Genomic DNA, 17674 nt, shown 5'->3' with positions numbered 1-17674 from the left:
TGTTCCACGGCATTAGTCAGAACCGTCTGAAATGTCAAAGGTATCAGGTCGAATTCTGGCATTGTCCATCGCCCTTATCTCCCCATTGCCTTCAACTTCAAGTGCGATCAAGTAAGATTACTCCTCCCGAGTCTGTAGTACAACAGTGGACTTTGGTGAAAGGCTTCTTTTTTTGTTGCATCTGCTCTGCTGGCTGAAGGTCTTTGAGGGGTTATTTTTCCCAGAACGAGCTGTGCTAATTGTGACTTAATGGCGAGCTGTTACGGCATAGAGTGGTAAAAAGCAGTCGGTTGGTGAGGCCTGTTGCCTTTCCTGTGCGGGCTGATTACGCTGTCTAGTTAATGCACCCTCCTCAGATACAAATGGAGGGTGGTTATTGCATCAGGAGAGACAGCCAGCCTGTCAAAATCACCCTCTCTCACAGACAAGAGAGAGAGATAAAGAGAGAGGCAAAAGAGTGAGGGAGAATATATTCTGGAGAGCCAATTTCACTGAGAGGATAGAAGCGTGGTAGTGCAATTATGAAATATAGCTTTCTGTTTCAATAATGACCTTTTCTCCACAGGCTATATATAGGCCAGTGTAAATGATTTGGTGGATGGTCTATAGTGTCATATAGATGATGGCCTATGGATTCCTACAGAGGATAGTATAGTGGACCGTTACCGATGAAGGATTGAAGCTCTCTGGCAGTATGTTGAGCAGAAATGGAGGAAACGACGGCTGGGGACATTGGGGAAAGCAGACCATGACACATCAACATTATGCTTTTCCCAGGTAGTTGTCCTCATGCTGCAGTTAGTCACTTCCAGCTCCCATACATGGTGTGGGAGTGCACAGCTATATCTAATGTGTGTTTAGTTGAGTTCTACAGAGGGGGCATCCTCATGTGGCTACATTCTCATCCACCATAATTAATCACTAGAGGAATGCATGCTGATTTTTGGGCCAAGTCTCTGCTCCTTTCCCAAAAAAAAAAAAAAAACTCCTTCAGCTCTACTTTCACTGCAGGTCACGCATGGGAACCCAATGAAACAGCCTAGGCACTGCTGCCAAACATCCACGCTTGCTGCTACAGTGCTTACTATGCATCCGTCTGGATTGGTACTCAGAAGAGTTGGTGGGAGAGCCAACAGCTGGGCCACGGCAGGGGTAAAAAGCTAGGGTCAGGAACTGAGGAACTCCTTCCTGACGTGCTTAATCCAAAAAACAGTGGTGGTGTGTCAGAGCTGCTGGCCCAAACATTTGACTGAACTGAAAGCATGCACAGGTACTTGATCATGCATAAGCGGTTGCAGGCATCAGTTATATATACACACACCCATGTTTACATGCTCTCCAGCACATGCATGTTTATACTCTCACGGTCCCTGCTGGCTGGTGCTTAAGTCATGTGTTTCCATATCCTGTGGTCTGCACCATGCATGGCAGCAGTAAATCAATAGTCTACCTCTATATACTGTACATAAAGCCAGCAATAACACCTTCCCCTGTTTTCCCTGTCCCCTATCTACCATCCCCAGCAACTGGTGAAGGGAAGCCCCCCTGTGGTGCCAATGCACTGCCATGCCTGACTCCACAGTCTTATTTTCATGATTGCCTCAAAAAGGTGGTGGGACACTGAGTCCATTCACTCTGCCAGACAGCTTCATAAAGGGGCTGCTGATGGTTCCCAGTGGGGCCCTCATCAGTGGCAGAGAGCAGTGAAGCGCCTCTGGACTCTGCTCTCTGAAGTAAAGTGACAATAGCTCTCCTGCAGATAGCGGGAAAAAAAGAGAGACGGGAGGGAGGCAAAAAAACAAGATGGCCGCTGATCAACAGGGATCCTGTGAATGCATCATAGGGAGGTCGTCCAGGAAGTAATGAGGCGAAGCACCGCGGTGGAGCCATACTGTAGCTGTCAGTCAATGCAGACATTGTTGGGCTATAATGAGTGCTTGGTGTGAGTGGAATGGACCTACATAACTAGGCAGTTGGATTGAATTTGGATCACCTTTTAAGCCTCCTTCTTCTTCTCCTCCTCCTTCCTGCAGTCTTCTCCTTCCTCCTTCATCCTTCTAGCGAGTAATGCTAGCCATGGACCATTTCCCAGCCATAATCCAACATCTGTCTTACACCCGTCGCTTTGCTTTGACGTTAAAACCTTCACTTCTCCTCCTCCCTCCTCCTCCTCCACCTTCTCTCTTGTCTTCCACCCCCTCCGGTAGCCGTCACAGCCACTGAACGATTTCCTCTCACTGGGAGGCTCCTGCGAGTCACTGTGGCAGTGTCAAACGAGGCTCCTATTTAAGCTCATTAAATGTTTCCAAGAGAATAGGAAATCAATGGTGCATACCGGTGCACGAGAACTTTTCTCTTAATTTAATTTCCCCTTCCCCTTATCTGTTTGCACATCTCTCTTTCTCTGTCTCATCACTCTTGCTCGTCCCATTCTGAGACCGTGTTGCAGTCGTTCTCCTTTAAGTGATTGGGGTGGAGGGGGTGGGGTTGCGGATGGAAACGGTTGCCTTCAGAAGCCATTTCAGTCTCGCGTTCATGACAGGCTCCATGGTGTGAGGCTGTCCAGACTTTTCAGTGTTGTTTAGCACTCACTGCACGAAGCACAATCAACTTGAAAGTTTTGCACACACTGACCTCAGCCCCGGAGTCTCTGCTTTTGTTTTGGGCCATGCTGTTAAGGGAACAGGTTTCGACCAGAACAGAATGTTGGAGTGAGAAAAAGTCTGGTGGAGCCAGCGTGGTCCTGTTTTGGGTAGAGAGGCAAAGGATATGCCCCCACTTTCAAAATGCTGATACCGCAAGCTCTTTCTCTGTCTACTTTTCTATTGCTCTGTCCGACTTTGACTCATTCTTTTCCTCATTTTACCATCTCTGTCTCCTGCTTGTCAAGAGTTTGTATTTGATGAATTTTACTCTGTGTGTGTGTGTGTGTGTGTGTGTGTGTGTGTATGTGTCCTTGTGTGTACATGTCTGGCATGGGCTTTGTGCTGTTAGAAACCATGCCTGGGGGCTGGGCACACACCTTCTCTGGAGCTCCTGTAATTGCTCTTTTGGGGCCTCGTCTCTGGCTCTGAGCCTGTCTCCATCACTCTCACTCTCTCTGTCTCCCTCACTCTTTGGCCTTCTCCCGCTCCTCGCCCTTACTCAGACCCCCCCTCCCTTTTTTCTTTCTCTCTCTCTCCCAGCATGGCTCATTATGGCTGATCCCCACCTGCCCAATCTGGGAATTCTCTTCACACATACACACAGGCGCACAGGCACACAACCAGCCACTCAGCACTTTTCGGGGCTGCCTGTCGTTTGGCTGGTTCGTGCGCTATCTGCTATAAAACAGCTTTGCTAATACTGTTAGGCCAAGAAATGGAAACAATGATGCCTTCGCATTTCCCCCCCTCTGACTGTTTCCCATCTCTGTTCTGGGTGTCATGAGTGCCATTTTTCATACAGCCCAAGCCTTTCAACCTCTGCTCGTACCTTTGTGTACACTAGCCTCATACATGTAGCCTCAGCCTCCAAACCATACAGCCCTCTCCTTTTCCATTACAGCCTCCCCTGCAGCCTCTCACCCCTGTCGCCCCAGCCCTGCCATGCCCATTCCCAGGCTAGCGCCTTGCATTCAAAGATAATGGATGTGGCCAGTTGCAGCTGCTCAGTGGCAGGGCACTATCAGAGGAGTTATCTAAGGGCCTGAGTGGCCTGTGATGAATGGCTGGGAGCTGTGTGTCTCCACCGATCAATAAGCCACTAGCACCCAGATGAGCTAGATGCCCCTCCACCCTCCAACGCACACACACACTCCCCTCCTCCACACATACATCTCCCCCTCATCATCTTCCACTAGGTTTGTGAACTTTTCCTTCCACTACAAAGTCAGAATTGGGCCATTGATCTTTAATTCTTGACTTGTTTTAAATAAAGGGCCAGTATCTCTTCTCCACCCAAGCATGCAAGGTTTCTGACAGCGGTTATTGCTACACTGGCGGCACAGCGTGCAAACACTACTTTAGCCTGATCGAAGGGCTGTAATCGGAGAGGGACCAGAGAAAGAGAGGGGGAGAGAGAGAGAGAGAGAGCGAGAGAGACTATGAAACTGCTACCCCCTCTCTGAAGCAGTGCTGAGGTTACCATCACAAGGCTGATGCAAGCTGAGGTCCCGTGTGGCTATACACACTTGAAATTCAGACGCACACACACACACACACACACCAAACATTTTTGCTGTCAGGGCTCATTGAGCACAACCTGTCTCCTAGCGCTCCAAACAGCCCCGCCCATTCTGATTTAAATTTGGATGTTGTCAGCTTACCCTCCCTCCTTTGTCTTATTGTTTTGCACACATATATGTGAGGTCTCCCTAGACCACCGAAGCATGTGTGTTACCACAGCAGAGCACTCGCGCTGTATCCACTGTTGTTTTTTGATCTGTTTCTTACCCTGCACGCCCGTGCTCAGCCGACGAGGGATTTGCGATGAAAAGAGCCGACTGGAAATCTCTCTCTCCCCTCCAGGGACCTCCGCTAGTCTGTATCTTCCTCTCTTCCCTTTCCTCCCCTTCTTGTCTCTCACCTCTCCTTCCTCTTCTCCCCCTCCAGCTCTGATCTTCCCTCTGATCTGCCGTTGTCTCGGTGTCACAAAGAGCAGCTTCTCAGCCCGGTAATTGTGTGGCTGCTGGCCACCACACCTGTTGCTGTCAGTGCAGCTGTGTGGGAGAAAAGGGAAGAGCCGTGCCCTCTGGCCTGTCTGACACCCCTCCTCCTTGCTGGGGGGGTAAGCCTGATGGGGGAAGGGTGGAAGAGGGGTGTGTGTACCCATGCAAAGATGCCAGTACTATGTCTAGATGTCCTCACAGCTGATTGTGTTTGTGTGTAACCTTGTGTTTCACCTCATCTGCGTGTGTATGAGGGCGTGCGCACATACAAGTGTGTCTGTTCAACCTTTGCAAGCGCTAAAGGTTTGCCTTCTCTCTCTCTCTCACTCCCTCTTCCTCTTCTCCTCTTGCCCCCCTCACCCTCTCCCCTCATCCAGAGCCTGGGCCCTTAATGAAGCTGGGGGTCAGCTGCAGTGTGCGGCTAATTGGCCAAGTTCGCCCAGGGCTCCGGCTGCCTGTGATTGAAGTGTCCAGCGAGGGCCCACTGTGCAGCCACCACTGCACCCTGCTCTGTTCCACTCCAGCAGCCAAGACGCTCACAACACCTCCGTCTGCCTCTCCCTAGTGAGTAGCACCCGAGATTGTTCGTTTTTGCTTTCTCACTCTGTCTTTCTTTTGGTTATCTAGTTTTTGCACTGTTTTCACTCAGTGAAGGCTCCTCAGGCTGCCTCATTACTATTCGGAGCTGTGTATCATTTTTTTTGCATCACCTGTCCTGCATATCCTTTCACATTTCACATTTCATCTGATTGACTTTTATCTCTCTTGTGATTCACTTGCTTGGCTTATCTCCATCTCCTCTCTCTCTCTCTCTCCCTCTGTCCCTTTTCTATTTTTTAATTCCTAGACTTTCATTCTCACACTTGCACCCAGCATTCTCTCACTTTCCTTGGCTTGCGCTACCATCACGCTCCTCTCTTCCTCCTCACTTGCCACGGTGCGATTTGGGCAATTTCCACGGTTCCCCGTTGGCCAGGAGCCAGGAAAACCAACTTCCAGCCCTATTTCTCTCACGATGGGCACAACAGTCCCAGCCCTGGACAAGCTATATCACACTGTTCTGGGTTAACAGGAGGGGGTAAGAGGAGATGGTGTGGGGAGGTGCCTCTAATTAGTTGAGCTCCCACTTTCCACTCGTTAAGGCAGTTCTGGCTCCTATTGTTTGGCTGTCATGGCTAGAGTAGAGGTAGTAGTGACACTGAGCTCAAGGGGAAAGGACTGAGCAGATAGGGAGTAGAGAGTGGGGCTGTAGCTCTGCTTCCGTGCAGATAGATGACCTGTCTCTCTCACCTGGGAGATACACAGGCTAGGTTCAGCTCTCTACTTTCTATCAGTGCCACACTATATTACACCAATCACCACAGATTTTGTTATCATGCCCATAGGACTGGAGCATTGTTTGCTAGTGAGCCGTTAAAATCATGTGTGTGGCAGGAAACAATAGTCCAATTATAAGTCAAGTCTGGGCCTTACATGTTAGGTTAACAAAACTTTATTTGCAGACAAATAAAAGTTCCTAAGCTTGTTTTATAAAGGGCTACAAATCATTAAATCTGCTCTTTAGCTCATTATGTGAAGATTCCCCAGCAATTACCCTCAGCTATTATTATGGTTTTATACAGACAGTTAGTAAGGCTTCTTCTGTTCATACTTCATTGAACAGAGCAAATAGTGCTGAGCAATTTAGAGAAAATAAAATACTGCCAAATACCTCTATCGATATTGTTCTATGTTCTAGGAGTGAATCTCAGTGCACAAGATATTTACACACAATCATTTTGATAAACAATCAGTAATGTGGATATGGTGACCAAGCAGGTGGAGGCAAATGACAGAACTGCTAGAACAGTGTATTGAGTTCAGAAAAAATGCATCCTTTTACTGTAATGCAGCCTTTAAAGCCAGGAAATGTCAACAGTTATATCACAATACAATACAATACAATAACCAAAATCCCAGACAGTTTCTCATCATGATATTGATGTAATCTTGAAATATTGCCCAACCCTTAGTGGAAAAGCTGCCATAACAGTACAGTACAGTAGTTATTCACTCAGTCACTGTCAGTGAGTCATTGCAGGCATTGAATTAAAGCATTTTGCTTCTTCCCAATGTTCATTACTACCTCATGGTCTGTGAACAGTTTCTCGGGTGTACTTTGAAATCCAAAGCTGCCAGAGCCACAAGACTTGGTAGTTTCTTAGTGGGATACACTGGTCCATCTGTGGAGGGCTTAGCGTGACAGATGACTGCTCCTTTTCTCAATCTTCTTCTCCATAATCAGCTGTTTGCTTAGGTCAGATCTCTTGTGCTCCACTTTCCATGATCACACATTTCCTCCAGTCCTGCTTGCCTGCCTGCCTGCCTGCTGGTGTTAAAGATATACAAAATATGGCTAATTCTAAATGTAGGCTACCCCAGGTGGCTGTTCAGCCTGTGCTGATTTAATAGAGGGCTGGAAACTTGGGTGGAGAGCCTCTTTGCTTGAAGTGCTTCGGCAACATTTGTGACCCAAAACGCAATGCATTAAAAATTCAAATGGCTTATTTTTGGCTTTTTGTTCAGTGTTTTTTGCCCCCTTTTCTAGTTCCCACACTTGGTCTCACATCCCAGAAGATGGTGTAAATGTCATGGTAATGACATGCTTTTTGGTATCCTCGAGGACTAGGAGGTGTCAGTCATTTCTCCCATGAGGCTTTGCTGTAGCAGAGCCCTGGAGCACACAGGTGCTTGGGGATGAATGAATTAAGATGCATGAGAGCAAACAAAAGCCTTTGGTTTTTGCGCCTTTTTTGTTTTGGGCGTTGTGATAGCTACCTGCTGTTCCTTGGATGACAGTGACCTTTACTGTATCACAGTGTGTGCATTTGATGTCAGTTATTAGGATATATAGGCATTCAGTATGTTTACCAAAAGCACCATTATAACTTCTTGACATAGGTTGGCACCCTCATTCCTGTGTGAAAGAACTGATTTCATGTACTGTTTTAACAGTGCTACTTTAGAGAATATTGCTTAAAGAACTGCACATTTGTATATTAAGAGTCTTTAAAGAGATAGTAGTACCTCCAACACTTAATATTCCAGAGGGAAAGCCAATGTAAAATATTTTTTTTTCGAAAAAGCTCCACGTTTGTTTAGAATATTGCCAATGGCAATACCCTAACCATGACACTTTTGAAGTTGGTTCAGGTTAATCAAGTGAGGAGAAAGCTGTCCAACATCAAAAGTCCTCTTTATGATATTCAAAATGACTCAGAATTTAAGTATGCATCCCCAAAGATGAGAGTGAATAATTCATTTGTCACACTAAATCAAAGTGATGATCCTAACTTAAATGCCTGTGATCTATGGAAAGGGAGTCTGAAATCATCATAATGGTTTGTCAATGACAGTGTACCCAAGTGGCATGCCTTTGCTGTAATCTGAAGCCAGTTGCTGTAGTGAGGTCAAAGTGGAAAAAATGTGTCCATCTTGGATTGGAAAAACCTATTGTAAACATGTAATGTTTGTTGCATTTTTGCTCTTGAGCCACCGTAGAGCCATTTCTGTTTAGTTTTCTCTGCGGCGATCAATGTATAATTCAATTCCAGGCATCAAAAATTCATCATCACCAAAGCAAGGTATTGCAATGCCGGCAGAGGCTAACACATTCAGTATGTGTAAAAGTCGTGAAGAGAGGTGCTGCTCAGCTCCAGGCTTACCTGGCAGATGATAAACTCAATAAGTGAGGGCCTATCCACACAGATCAGCTCTTCATCACCAGCTTACTTTTTGATTTTGCTCATGGAACACAGCAAATGGCAGGTCCTTGCGGTACCAAAATAATTTAAAACACCTTGTTCCTTACTCTTCACCCCTACCCTTCCTCCTCCAAGCTCACTCCAACCTCAACATGATGCTGCAGCCCTCCAGTACTCCATCACCCCCCATGAATATCCAAGCTGTCGAGGCTGACTGGGCTGCGTCGCTCGTGCCAGGGCACGGTTGGAACAGATCCGGCCTCCGGGCCACATACCCTGCTCCACTCCAGCCCTTGCAAACAAGGCCTGCCCCGTGCAACTGTCATCTAAATGCTAAGCGCTTTGGATTGCCACGGTGGATTCCTTTTGTACATACTTTATCGGTTTTGTGTGAGTGCTCGTCCTTTTGGAGTGTGATAGCCTTACATGCTTTAATGCTTGCCAAGCATGAGACACTGTTTGGGCTGTTTTTTTGTGATTCAGGGAGTGTGCATGAATCATCAACAGAGAGAGAGACTTTGTAGCTTAACTAGACGGATGCTTATAGAAATCTGTGTCGATGAAACAGAGACATTGTGGGATCTAAATAGACACTGTCTACATATTTATATATACATATCTAGCTTGGTAGGAACTGTGTAACGGTCCCTCCCTGTAAAAGGACATGGCACAGAACTGTGGCATATTTTTTCAAGACAACAAAGTGTTGTATTGGTGATCTTTCAGACAATGGTGTAAGGGCAGGCTGCTGAGTTAATCAGCCATCTGCACCCTAGCGGCTGAGAAATGTAGCCGTCAGGCTTTATGGGAACATAAGCTAAACAGCCAGGCTTGCTTTAAGGGGAGCTGCGTTGAGAGACAGACTCCAGACGAGCCTCTCAAACAGTTTCATGTCAAATCCACAGACATACAAATCTCCACAACGATCTGCCAAGTTTCAGCAGGATTCACTGGAGCAGGAATAGCAGAATTTCACGCCCCCGCCTGGCCCCCACTCCCCTCCTCTCAACCATCACTGGACGCCGTTTGGCAGCGGAGGGTGATGGGAAACATCTGCGAGAGTGTGTTTGTGTGTGTGTGTGTGTGTGGGAGGGGGGGTAAGTACACTCACCACATAGAGAATTATGTTTTGGTGTTTTTTTTTTTTTTTTTTTTTTTTTTGTTTTGTTTTTGGAAGCATCTTTTACATTGGCAGCAGAAGAATCAATTATTGTAGAACAGATCTCACAGAGGAATGGTTGAAATATGAATATAGATATAGCTTGCAAACTGCTTTACTTGGTTGAAAAAGCTCCAGGGCTGATGTTTTAGGATCGATTCTGCCTCCGTTGGCAGATAAATGGGCAGGAGAGAGTGAGAAAACAAAAGAAGATAATGTACTTCCTTTGCAACTAAATTACTTCCTGGAGTTGGCAAGCAGGAAGTAAAGGCAGCCCCCTGTTGGCTTCATTTTCTTATTTGTCTTCCGTTTTCTTTTGCTGCAATGACAATGTTGTGTTTGCATGCTGACCAGCATATTGTCAGTGAAATCCAAAACAAAAAAATAGAGAGAAAGAAATTCCTCAGAAGAATGATTCAGCAGGTCCTCTGGATGCTACTCTGCAGCTGCCAGAAATGTGACTGCTCAGAGTCACTGAAGTCTCTTTTTATTTGGGTATGCTGGGCAATATAAATAATGAAATGGAGCCAGTAATTGGTGGTTCTTGGTAATTAGGACCAAGCTGTCAGCTAGCAAAGTCGCCTCAGTCTGATAGTGCTGCAGCAAGGGCATTAATTACTATTATCTGTGGGGGTTGTTGACACAACAATAATCCCGTTCTTAGCCAGGATAGCAGGGTTTATATTTGCTACCCCCATTTTTAAGAGATTCAGCCATAATATTTCAAAACAGCTATCTTTGGGTATTTGTATTAATATCCATCAAGTAGCCAACACCCATCCCTTGCTGTATACTGAGAGGTGGACCCCCTGCCTTGAATTTTATGCTTGGTGACTCCGAGAAGAGCTTGTCCATATTTTCATTAGTCAAACAGTTTGACTTTTTCCCTGCTAGCGGCGTGACGCCCAACCATAAACAGCATTATCAACCATCTCAGCAGGTTTTCTAATACCCCTGTAATCCTGTCATTTCATTCATGGATACCTCCAGGGTTATTCTGGGCCTGGAGCGTATCTGCCCGCCTGTCTCTGCTCCTCTGTGTGAGAGATTGGATTCCCCAACTCCCCTCTTGCTCCATCTTGCCACACACATACACATACATGCACATTCACATCCAAGTGTACGCTCATCTCATGCCAGATCCACATCGTGCAAATGGGTTGGCCAGCCCTGATGATATATGGGATAGGGGACAATAGCACCATATACACTATGTAGGGGATGATCCCTAGTAGAGGATAATAACTTGCCCTTGCTGGAGTGAAATCCTGTTCGTCTGGCACAAGACTTACAAGCACAGCCCTGTGAGATTTAGAAAGTGAATGGTCTCAAAATCACAGAGTGAACAAAGGTGACTGCTCTCCCTCCTGGCATGATGTGGAGTTATTAACTTGTGGGAGACTTGCATGATTTTATGCAAGAAAGTGTACAGTGTGATTATTATTGAGTGAGTGGCAGGGGTAAGAAAGTGAGTGGTGGACTAGTTGCTGTTTTCACCCAGCACCGAAAACGTAAATTGCATCAGCTCTGAATTAAACATGTGGCACCTCGTTGCTTCAGGCGTGATGGACATTCAAACATATTGCGAGCCAGAGAAAATGGCTTTTTAAGTAGGCTATTTATGGTGAAGATATTGTATTCATTTGATTATAATAAAACATCCATTACATTCTGAGTGAACGGCACAGGGAGGTGGGCCTGGCAGTGCTGCAGCTCAGGGTAATAACAACTGTTCGTCTGCTCTCAATGAGCCAAGGAAAGGAGCGGGTTCCTCTTGATATTAGTTGCCTTTGTAGGGGTGCGCAGATCTGGCGATACGGTTCGCAGGGAGTAATAAAGAAATATATCTGTTTTTATTGTGCCTCGGCGACAGAGTTATGTTTAGAGCTAGTATAAAGAGCTCGAACATGGCGTAAAATGATATTATGGCCCATTAGGTGGGGGCCGGAGCTAAGCATCGCTAGCGGTAACCGAGGACTGGGGGTAATGGGGCCGAGGCGTATTGTCTGTGATCTGCTCTTTTGCTTCTCGCTGATTGAATCGTCTAGATCACCGGCAATCCATCTCCCAGGGAACCAGAGTGGAAGAGGTGATTTTGGCAGAAGACATCATTCTGTCAAATGTGGGAGATAAGACAATGCACATGGGGCGAGGGTGGGGTCTCATTCTAAGATGTAAAAGAAGGGCGACATTCAGACATCATCATAGCTAGATTGGGATGTAGAGGGAAGCGACGGCGTCTCACTTTGAAATGGAAACCATCTTATTCTACACAACTCTGCCAGGAGGAGCAAGAACTATTGCACATAAACAAAACACATTGTGTGCATTAATTAGAAAGCAGATAAAAAAAAAAAAAGAAAAAAAATCTGCTCTCTGGCTTTCTTATGCTTAAGTGGTTTGGGCCTGCTCATGCTGCAGTGCAGACATGACCGATGCTCTCAGGGTAGTCTCACTGTTGACCTTGTATCTCACTCTCTTTGGTCTTAAGCTCCAGAGACCTACCCCTCTATTCGTTGGGGCTTCTCCCTTGTGGATATCATAGGCAGTGGGGGGCTGGGGGTGGGGATCAAATGAAGGTCCTGCTCTGTCTGGCTGAACCTTCAAGAGTCCTCCCCCAGGAACTACTCCTGCTCTGCCTAAGGAAGGGGTGAGGAAGGTAGGAGTCTCTTGTGGCGGGGTGGGCTCTTCTGCACCACTCACCTTCACCTGCATTCCCTTGTCACGCTCCATCTTCGCAGTTGTGTTTGGAATGGGCGAGGTGTTGTGCAGAGCAGCATAGTTTTTCTGCTCTCCTGGGCAGACAGAGCGGGGGCTCGGCAAGTAATATGAAACAAGCAGCCGAGGCATCCCAGGCATTCTGAATGGAACCAGATGTGTGTCTCTGCGCCGCTCAGTCGCACATGTGCTCTCCATGACTTTTATTTACACACGTCACACTGACATGCATATACACATGCACACATACACACGCACACTGCTTCCAGACCTTTGTAACAGCATTAGATGATGTTATAAGAGACCAGACCATCCATTTCACCAGAAAAGGCCACTGCAGGCTTGTTAATGTTGGATAGCGGGGCCTAGTGGCCACGGATCGCTACTCAGAGTTAATGCTTATACATGTGTTGCTGCAGTGACCCTCAGACCTGCAAAAAAAAAAAATCCACATCTCGCAGTGTTAGTGAGACATTTTATCACATTTGAGGTGCCTAATCTCCCTCTTGCACACTTGGGTGTTTTTCTTGCATTTTTGTTAATTTTGACCAATAAGCGACTTAAGACCCCAAGTGGAAAAAGAGTGGTTTACTTCCCCGGCTGGTTTCAGGCATTACAGCCCCATTGCGTAAGTGGTGACCTCGAGGCCATGGATAAAGTGCTTAGATGGTTCTGCCAGTAACACACAAAAGCTTTTCAAATCTATTCCACATCCCAACATCTCCTTCTTCTCGGCTCTGCTATACCATCAAAGGAAGTGGTGTTCATTGGCCAGGGGTTTGTTGGAAGGAATGTGTGACTAAGCTGTGAGCGAGCTTGTTGCCCTAACATGTAGGCCTGTATCAGCCATCAGCACAGGAAATGACCAGCCGTTCGCTTTGAAGTCCCGGCAGAGTTTTTCATTATTCCTACTATCTCCGGAGACACAAGGCGGCAGACCTCCCTCCCACCTCACCATCACCGCCCCTCCTAAATTGCTGCTGCTCTCCACTCACCCTCCTCTGTGCCCTCCACCCCCACTCAGTGCCTTGCCACTGACTGCCTGTTAGAATGCAGAACAAGTGGCTATTAGCATAGAGTACGGGAGAGCTGGCCGCCACAGGGCACAAACCCCACCACTACCCCTCACTTCCCCTCGCCACGCCTTGCCTGAAAAGGCTGAGAGGGCACGTGTAATTGCATTTTCCTCTCCCTGTGCAGAAAGTCAAGTATAAAATACAGAGAATTGTACGATTCTCTCACCAGCCCAACCCTCCATCCTCTCTCCCCCTTTGCCTCCCTGCCCACCTCCACGCCTTTTCACCTCCACTTCCTCTACTCGTGCTGCTCACATGCCTCCAAATGTGTGGCATGCGGTGATTAAATTAATTGGATCACAGTTTACTACCATTCAAGCTCCTGTGGCATGCCGCTGTCTGAGGTAAGATTGGCACACACTCGCCACAGCTTGCCTCAAGACCGTTGTGCACCAAGCTGGGGCCTCGCTTTCTGTAGGCAATCTACACACTTCATACATACACTTTGTGCGTGACTGTGCACACACACATACACACGGTTGTCTTTTCTCCAGTGGTTCATACAGTATATATTTGCATGGTGCAGAGCGGAGAGGCAGATGTGTTGTTTATCTGCCAGTGGGGCACATGCCAAAGCAGCATGCCTGGGCAGGGTGTGGTTTAAATCTGGGTTAGGAAATCCCTTGTCGAGGTTACTACATGCAGTAATGCTAATGAAGCTTTTGCTCCAGTAATGGCATTACCAAATGGAAATGTTAACCCACATGTTCTGACTGAGCCTCGCAGTTTACATCGACAAACTTCTAATGATTAAACATCTAGCCTTCAAACATCAGGGCAGTCTGGGTGATGTGTACGCTAATGCGGGCTTATATAACGTGCGTGACTCCAGACTTGAGCACTTCAGGATATGTGTGTGTTAAGCAGCTTGTAAACACTGTTTTGCACTATCAATCACTTCCATTATGTGTTTGGAGGCCGTATGCTTTTGTTATAAATGGCCTCTTTGTTCAGAGGTTGCCGTTTGGTCCCCTCATGCTGTCTGATCAGTGCCGTGTGTCTGTGGCTCTTTGACTTCTCTCTTTGGCCTTCTTCCTCTGTCCTGCTGGCTGGGTTGGTCTAATTTATGACAGTCTGGAGCTAATGGTACAGAACCAGGATTTGTGTCTGTGGTGTTGTGACTGGACCGGTGCCGGCTCATTGGGCTTCTCTCTCTCTCTCTCGCGCTCTCTCTCTCTGGGTGAAGTGAGTGAGAGGGCTAGTGTGTGCGGCTGGGCTGTTGATCAGCGTCCCTGCTCTCCAGCTCATTCGTCTTCATCCCCCTCTTTCCGCCAGACGAACCAGGGTGCAGGTTGGCAGGGGAGCAGGCTCACCTCCAGACAAGGCCAGTAGACCTTGCCTCACCTTTCATCCATTCCATCCCTCATACTCCTCATACCCCTCTCACTTCTTTCTCTCTCTCTCTCTCTCTCTCTCTCTCTCTCTCTCTCTCTCTACCTCCTCACTCCAGGCTGTGAAGCAGGCAGAGGGCCTTGTGTGTGGAACTGTGTTAATTAGCACAGGAGTCTGGAGACCAAGACGCGTTATCTACCACTGCAACCCCCCTCCTTCATCTCTCTCCCTCTTCCTCTCTCCCCCCCACCTCTCCCTCTTCCTCCCTCTATGTCTCTGGAGGTTGCTTCCATGCCGCTCGAGTCACCAGGTTTGTGAAGGATGTCGTTGCCAGCTGTCTCTTCCATGGATGGCTGCCAGCCTTTCCCCGTATCTTCCGTCGGTTGTCATCTCCCCGTTTATTCATTTATTCCCATCTTTCTCTCTCTCTCTTTTTTTTCTCACCTCCCGCCGTGTATCTGTTAATGAACTCTGTGTGTTGAGCCGGTTTCTGTTTTCCAGCGTTTTCTCAGGGAGAGTATGCTTTTTAGACAAAGCCTGGGTATTATGGGGCCCTCGATGGCACATTGGCGCAGTGGTGCCAAGGTCGGGCAGGGCGGATAGTGCCCAGGTCGGCAGCCAGTCTGTGCCTGCCGCGCCATGCCAGCTCTGCGATCTGTGAGCAGTGTGTTAAGCACAAAACAGACAGTCCATTTCCCTCCCGGCCTGGCAGCGTTTGCCTTCTCCAAAGGCTCAAGAAAGGTCAGAAGAGCACGAGCAGACAAAGACTGCTTTATATCCCCTCTGAACAATGAGAATCCTGATCGATCAGCAGCTTCTGCTTGACCTTCTTCTCTTTCCACGACACCAAGCAACATATTTCTGCACAGAAACTGTCCTGCCACAGTGCCTTCACCTCTGATTGAGTTCTTTGCTCTGTGGGTGAATTGTAGGACATTCCCATTTGGATGTGCGAGAGCAAGAGAGATAGAAGAAGATAGAAAGAGAAATAAAGAGTGAGCGAGGCTATGAGGCAGAGCCGATTATAGTACATGTGTCTGGGCCATTTAAGGTAGACTGTGCTGTGCATGGCTGATGTGGCCCCCAGAGGCTGCTTGCCCCAGATGAGCTGAAGCACAGTTTTTCTCTGTGTGGGTCAGATTTTGAATTTGTGTTTATGGCTCAGTGTCCATTTGTATTTGTACGTGAAAGTAAATCCATTGCTGTGTGTGAGCACATGTGTTTTAGGTGCTAAGCACCCTCCCTTGATGTGTGAGTGCAGTAAAACTCTCTTGCACTCTATTTGACCCTGGCCCCCTCTGAAGCACCAAAGAGCCAAGTGTAAAAGGGGATTCATGCCAAATAAGAAATCCCCCCTGTCCCGATGATGAAGCAGCCCGCCCCGACCACACACACACACACACACACACACACACACACAGACACACAGACACACACACACACACACACAGACACACACACACACACACACACACACACACACACACACACAAACACAAACAAACACATATTTACATATGCATGCATGTACAGAAGCAGAGAGTCATAGACCACCAAAGTGTTTGGGGGCTTCTGGCTCCATTGTCTTGCCTGAAGAGTGGGAAAACACATTAGGGAACAAAATTATTGCTTCAGCCTTCAGTCAGAAGGCAACACTTAGTACTTTGCTTAATATCTTTGGATTTAGTCTACATGCCTATTAGGTGTGGGCTGGAATCCATCGCGATTGCCAGTTTAGCTGCCAATGTTGTGTTGTTGATGCTATGATTGGTCGATTGGACGATGCTACCGTGCGAACAATGATGCAAGCCTAATGCCTCTCAGCTGACGTGCTGTGGAACAAGTTCTTGTTAAAATGTTAAACCTTTGGTAATGTAAGAGAAACTGTTACCTGATAATCATTTGCACTCTGAATCTGTGATCTTTAAAAATAGCGAACAATGACTAAAAAAAATCCACTGTGAAAAAAATTGTAGCAAGTAATTTACAAATTTAAGATGGTCTTGGCTTATAACTACTGTGAAGGTGTTGTTCATATCTCTTGTGACTTCATGATGTCAATTTTTACCTAGTGTGTTAGTGAATATATATAAATACATATCTATCTATCTATCTATCTGTCTGTCTGTCTGTCAAACATATTTAAGGGACAAAATGATAAAACGAACCACATGCCCCATTATTTTTTTCATATTCAGAAAAAATAAATGAAATTGATGTGCCCTGGAAGCCCTGACCACTTCATCTACAAGTGCTGATTCTTGCTCCAAAGGACACTAGCTTCTCAAATTGAGATCACTTGACCTTTGATTCTATCAATTACTCTGCCCTTTCAGTGTTTAAGCACACACATCCAAGGATTAAAGACACACGTTTTAAATAAGTTATATATCAGAACCTTCCAGTCATCTGCAAGTCTGCTACAGAACTGAGAGCAACCCGCTCTCTCCATCTCACTTTTTACTTGTCTTTGTTTTCATCAACTATGTGTCTGCTTATTTCTCTTTCTCTTTCTATTTCATTTTGTCCTTCTATACCACCCCCAACCCCTCAGCAAGTGTTCGCACCATCACTCTGTAGGCTTTCGAGAGTTGTGTGTAGTTTTAAAGATCCTCTCATCGATGCACTACTTTGATACCCTTGTTAGAGCGAGCTGATTCCTCCATTGGGGAATTAGGGCTGCTTTTGTACACTGGGCCTCCTCAGTGCCATGCAGAGCTGTGATAGTGCCTCCTCTCAGAGAAACAGAGGAATGGGGACAGAGAGGGAGGGAGGCGGGGGAGGGGGGGAGGAGGACGGAGCATCTCTCTGATCTTCTGCCGCTCTCAGAACCATCTGTTTGGTGCTGGCCCAACATTCTGTGCCGCTTAGCATTAGCACTTACAAATATATACATTTCTCACATTGAGCTTTTGAGAGAAGTCGTACCCCTTGCTGAGTTATGCTCGCCAGGAAATGGGAAGCGAGAGCAGATTGGAGCTGGGCAGAGTAATGGGAG

General features: G+C 46.9%; 1 protein-coding gene across 2 annotated transcripts in view; it reads left to right on the top strand.

Annotated features, from left to right (window-relative positions):
* plxnb2b (plexin b2b) overlaps positions 1-17674 on the top strand; it is a 113694-nt gene that overhangs the window by 18153 nt on the left and 77867 nt on the right. For both annotated transcript variants that reach the window (XM_030052854.1, XM_030052855.1), the window contains exon 2: positions 5026-5212. The gene's annotated coding sequence lies outside the window, so the exon portion shown is untranslated. The remainder of the gene's footprint in view (positions 1-5025; positions 5213-17674) is intronic.

Source organism: Myripristis murdjan, chromosome 6 (genome assembly GCF_902150065.1).
Source record: "Myripristis murdjan chromosome 6, fMyrMur1.1, whole genome shotgun sequence".
Lineage (NCBI taxonomy): Eukaryota > Metazoa > Chordata > Actinopteri > Holocentriformes > Holocentridae > Myripristis > Myripristis murdjan.
This window is presented reverse-complemented; position numbering and strand designations above follow the sequence as displayed.